Below are 6,000 nucleotides of genomic sequence, written 5' to 3' on the forward strand. Positions count from 1 at the left end.
GAGTCTTGGACAAGAAATAATTCTAAAAATACTTATTACTTTAGGATTTTAGAATGTGTATTACCTAAAAGAACAAATATAGTTTCACAGCCATATTTTAATTTTAGATACAATGTTCATGGCATAGCAAACTAAATAAATGTTTGAATATAATTTCTTTAGGAAGATTCTCAAGTTCTTTTTTTTTTTTTTTTTAAGATTTTATCCATTTATTTGACAGAGAGACCACAAGTAGGCAGAGAGGCAGAAGAAAGAGGGAGGAAGAAGCAGGCTCCCCGCTGAGCAGAGAGCCCTATGCGGGGCTCGATCCCAGGACCCTGGGATCATGACCCGAGCCGAAGGCAGAGGCCTCAACCCACTGAGCCACCCAGGACCCCCAAGACTCTCAAGTTCTTAAAAGTGTGGTCCTTTCTACACTAGCTTGATCAACCCTAAATCATCCTCACAGCCATAATCTAACATGTAATGGATAATCACTTTCCTCATTATGGAAACTTAAACAACTGTTAGGTTCATAATCAAAGGAGCATGACTGATACAAAGAGAAAGTCATACAAAGCTTTTTTTCGCGCCAAGCATCGAGAATCAAACCGATCGTTCAGGGCCACCTCTTAAAGAGAGGGCGGCCTCCCCCAGCCTCACAGACTAACTTTTATAGAGCAAAGGCTATGTGGTTGAGTGTGGCCACACACAGGTGGCCAATGAGATTGCAACACACAGAGAAAGCTGCACAGTCATGCTAGGTCACACACAGGTGGCCAATTGTATTACAATTCACCCCATAGTAGCTATTTGAACTAGTCTATCTCCTTGGTCAGAATCGGCACCCAAAAGGCACCCAAAAGGTGGGGCCCACACTCCTTGGTAGCTAGGAGACAACATACGTACTCCACTGATTGGATGTCTCCACTTGACCCGACTCATGCCTGCATTCAAGCTCTGTTATCTCCACCTGACCTGACCCGCCCTTGTATTTGGGCTCTGTTATCAGGAACTGGTTGACCATATTTTACTGGTTCCCAGGACTTCCTTTTAAGTAAGTTCCCCTTGAGGGGGGTGGGGGTTGGGTCTGTTTAAGTTTACTGCATAAAAAACAAAATGGCTGTTCTACCAAGGTGGAGCCACTCTGGCTAAATAGGTCCTTATACAACCATGCCTGCAAAATAAACAGCCAGTTTTTGTCTATGGTTAATCTCAGAAGAATACCGTTCTTACATTGTACCATCTGCCTGCTTAGCTCCCTTTAAAAATCCTCTCCAACCTCATAAACTGCAAGCTATACGTTATTTCCCTCCTCCCCATAAAAACTTCTACCCGGTTGTCTTGTTGCCTCTATTAACACCCTCTCCTGTGTCCTCCAAGGTTTTCATTCTAATATATATAAATGTACATGAAGTATATAATATATGTAATATTTTATTATTATCAATATATATATGTAATTTATAAAAAATATATGTCTTTCATGTCATTGCCTGTGTGTCTTATCCTGGTTTTCTTAGAAAGCAGAGAGGAGACAATAGCTAACATGAAGATAATATATATGGTAATGTGATTCTAGGGAAGAAAGAGTGAAACAGAGAAAAAGGGAAAACCAATACAAGAATACAAAATAGAGTTGACCATTCCAGTGGGAAACTAGATGCTCTCTTCTACAGGACCTTCTGAGTAGTCTTATGAAATAATCTCAGAACTATCCTGGGGGAAGAAAGAGGGAAGAATTTATTCATTATTTCCTATTCCCAGGTGGTCAAGGATTGCTCATAAGGCATTCATAGGACTTTATACTTGCATGGTGCCCTTGCGTGAATGCTTAGAGGTTTGCACAGATAAGACTGGAGTCAGGAAGCAAGAAGAGTGAGGCACTCTTAGATTCTTCCTGTATGAAGTTGGTGAGAGCATTTGAGGAACTGCATCCATGGTCATCAAGAATAAGAGAAGAGGTCAAGAGAGTTTTTCCTGGAATACAAGAAGGGTTTGAATCTGCTTCAAATACCTCAAGATAAAGGCAAATGTCATTTATGACCCAGCCTTTCAGGGTTTATTTCATGCCACTCCCACCTTGGCAAAGGAACCCCAGCCATGAAGGAGTACTTTCAGAATTCTTAAATGCCAAGATCCATAGCACAGTCCTTTTTCCTTATCATAGCATCCATTACGTTCATTATAATTGCCAGATCACTTGATGGAATTCTTTAGCGGACCACAATATCTTCAAGGAAAAGACAGTGTCACCACAGCTTCTCCAGAATCTGGCATACAGTCTTGTTAAATATATATTTGTTGGTCAAATGAATGAATGAATGAATTGCACTGGAACTCTTTAATCATTCTCTCTAAACATAAATGGTCTTTGTTTAGACTTGGCTTTTTGCTTCTCCTCTAACATTCTTCAGGAGAAGGCAAGATAGATACCCTTTTATTTTCTCAGAGAAAAATGGTGTATATGTAAATAACTGTCACTGTGAATTATGAGCCTGTTTAAGGAACAAGAAGAAACTACAAATATTAAATTTCTTATATTCTCAAAGAAGTATCATTCATTTCCCCTGAAATGTGGCAATCACATAATTAAAATCAATAAACACTATTCCTAAACCAAACATGGAAAACTGAAAGAAATACATGATAATAAATTCAGGAAAGAAATCACATTACCAAAGCAGAAAAGCAAGTTTACTGAAAACAGATATATAATGTATTAGGCTAGAGAATTCCTGTAAACCCCCTTATATTCCACCTTCCCAACACAGATTTTCTTATTGTGAACATCTTGCATTAGTGTGGCACGCTTGCTACAATTAATCAGACAATATGTATAAATTATTATTAATGAAAATCTATAGTTTACATTAGAATACACTCCTTGTGTTGCACATTCTGTGTGTTTTAACAGATGTATGATATAGGGGCGCCTGGGTGGCTTAGTCTGTTAAGCGTCTAACTTGATTTTGGCTCAGGTCATGATCTCAGGATCCAGAGATTGAGCCCTGCATCAGGCTCTGTGCTAAGAGGGGAGTCTGCTTCTCTGCCTCTCTCTCTCTCTGCCTCTTCCACCATGCTCTTTTGCTCTCTTTCTCTTCAATAAATAAGCAAATCTTTTTTTAAAAAAATGGATGACATATATCCACCATTACAGGTCAGAAAATAATTTCTAAAAGTGCCCTGCTCTCTACGTATTTGCTTCTCTCTCTGTTCCCCCATCCTGGCAATTACTGATCTTTTTACTGTCTCTGTAGTTTTGTCTCTTACAGAGTGACATATAGTTGGAATCATACATTATGTACATTTTCAGACAAGCTTCTTCCACTTAGCAATCTGCATTTAAGTTTCCTCCATCTCTCTTCATGGCTTGATAGCTCATTTCTTTTTATCACTGAATAAAATTCCATTATCAGGATGTACTAGCTTATCAACTTACCTGTAGAAGGACATCTTGAATGTTTCCAAGTTTTGGCAATTAGGAAGAAAGCTACTATGAACATTATTGGGCAGGTTTTATACAGATAGAACATTTCAACTCCTTCAAGTAAATACCAAGGAGTATGACTGCTGGATCACAAGATGAAAGTGTATTTCTGCCAAACTGTTCTGAAGAGACTGTATCATTTTTTATTCCCATCAGCTGTGAACGAATATTCCTGTTGTTCCACATCCTCACCACCCTTTGGCGGTATCAGGATTTTGGATTTTGGCCATTCTAATTGGTATGTAGTTGCATCCTATTGTTGTTTTATTCCCTAGTGCCATACAAGACTGAATATCTTTTCATATGCTTACTTGTCTTCTGTATATTCTCTTTCATAATCTGTCTGTTAAGGTCTTTGGTCCATTTTTAATTAGGTTGTTTTCTTTTTATTGAGCTATAAGAGCTATTTGTATATCTTGTACAATAGTCCTTTTATCAGATGTGTCTTTTGCAAATAATGTCTCCCAGTTTGTGGCTCGTCTTTTTATTCTTTTGACGTTGTCTTTTGGCAGAGAAGATCTTGATTTTAATGAAGTCCAACTTATCAAGTTTTTCTTTCATAGATCACATTTTTGGCACTCTATCCGAAATATGTTTGGATTTATCATTGTCACACCCAAAGTCGCTCAGATTTTCTCTTAGGTTGTCTTCTCAGATGTTTAGCTTTGCATTTTACATTCAGACCCATGATCCATGAGTTAATATTTTTGAGGGGTGTAAGGTCTTTGTCTAGATTTGTGGGGGTTTTTTGGTTTGTTTTTTTGCATTGGTTGTCCAGTTGTTCCTGCATGATTTGATAAAAAGATTATCCTTTCTCTATTAAATTGCCTTTGCTCCTTTATCAAAGATCAATTGATAATGTTTGTGTGGGTCTTTTTCTGGACTCTTTATTCTCTTTCCTTGATCTATTTGTCTATTCTTTCCCCAGTACCACACTGTATTGATTACTCTAGATTTATACTATGGCTTAAAGTTACTCCTCTGACTTTGTTCTTTGTCATATCGAATTGACTATTCTGGGTCTTTTGCCTTTCCATATCAACTTTAGAATAGTTTTTTCAATATTCACAAGTTAGCTTGCTGAGATTTTGTTTGGAATTATGTTGAATCTATATATCAAGTTAGAAAGAACTGACATACTTACAATATGGAATATTTCTACCCATGAACATAGAATATCTCTTCATTTATTTGGATCTTCATTGATTTCTTTCATCAGAGTTTCATTATGTTTCTTATATAGATATTACATATACTTTGTTAACATTATACCTAAGTATAATTTTTGGTACTAAAAATAAGAACAAAGCTGCTATAAACTTTAGTGTGCAGGTTTTTGTGTGGACATGAGGTTTACCAGTAAATGGTCTTGTGTTTTTTATTTCAAATTTTAATTATTCATTGTTAGTATAGAAGAAAGCAATTAGATTTTTATTTTAGCCTAGTATCCTTCTAGCTTGTTTTAATCACTTACTAGTAACAGGAGGTTTGTATTGTTATTGTTTTGGATTTCCACATAGACAGTCATGTCATCCTACAGCAAGGACAGTTTTATTTCTTCCTTCCTAATCTGTATACTTTTAATTTTCTTTTCTTATTTTATTGCATTAGCTATGATTTAATACAATATAAAATAGAAGGGTGAGAGCACGTATCCTTGCCGTATTCTTGATCTTAGTGGGAAAGCATCTAGTTGCTCATCATTAAGTATGATATTAGTTGTAGGTTTTCAAGGATGTTCTTTATCAAGTTGAGAGAGGGTATGCCCATTTTTGATAGTTGTTTTAATTCTTATATTGGCAACATCTGTAAATAAGCAGCACACTTAAAATACTCCTTCCTATTACAGAAAAGTTATGCAATGTCTCCTGACTACCCACTGTATTACATGAGACTATTAACAATTCTGCCTTTCTTTCTTTGACTCACCACCTACCACCTTTACCTTTTAATCAGTATCTTTAGTTTTGTACTGTCAGGATTGATAATATTTATCTTGTATTCTGTAACTACATTTAAGACACCCACGTTTCTTTTTAAAAGTTTAAAATCAATTAACAGTGTATATATTATATGACTACTTAAATAATGCTCATTGCATAAATAAGTAGTACAATAAAATTGTACTTCCTTCTCTTTAGGTCCAAATTCATAACACTCAGGGACCTCTTCTAGGTTAAATGGATTCTGTTTCATAACACACTATCGATTGCTGAAAGACCTACATGACATTCGGTTTCTTTCATATCTGAACCATGACTTTATTACACAGTCTGTTAGGTTTGGGTTTTATTTTCTATTTTTGGTAGAGATTCTAATTTTCTGTGAAAAGAAGAAGTATATCCTTTATATCATTAATATTCTCCAGCCCCTTAGGTACTATCTGTTGCTCTGTTTTGTTTTTATTCTGTTCATTCTTCTTGGAGTCCTTGATTTCATTCCCACACTGGACTGATTGATTAAGTACCTGATCAAAAACAGTCATCCTGGGATTGGTCTTCCAAGGCCTTCAGGTGAATTCCACAATCTCT

Source organism: Mustela lutreola, chromosome 3 (assembly GCF_030435805.1).
Source record: "Mustela lutreola isolate mMusLut2 chromosome 3, mMusLut2.pri, whole genome shotgun sequence".
NCBI classification, from domain to species: Eukaryota; Metazoa; Chordata; class Mammalia; order Carnivora; family Mustelidae; genus Mustela; species Mustela lutreola.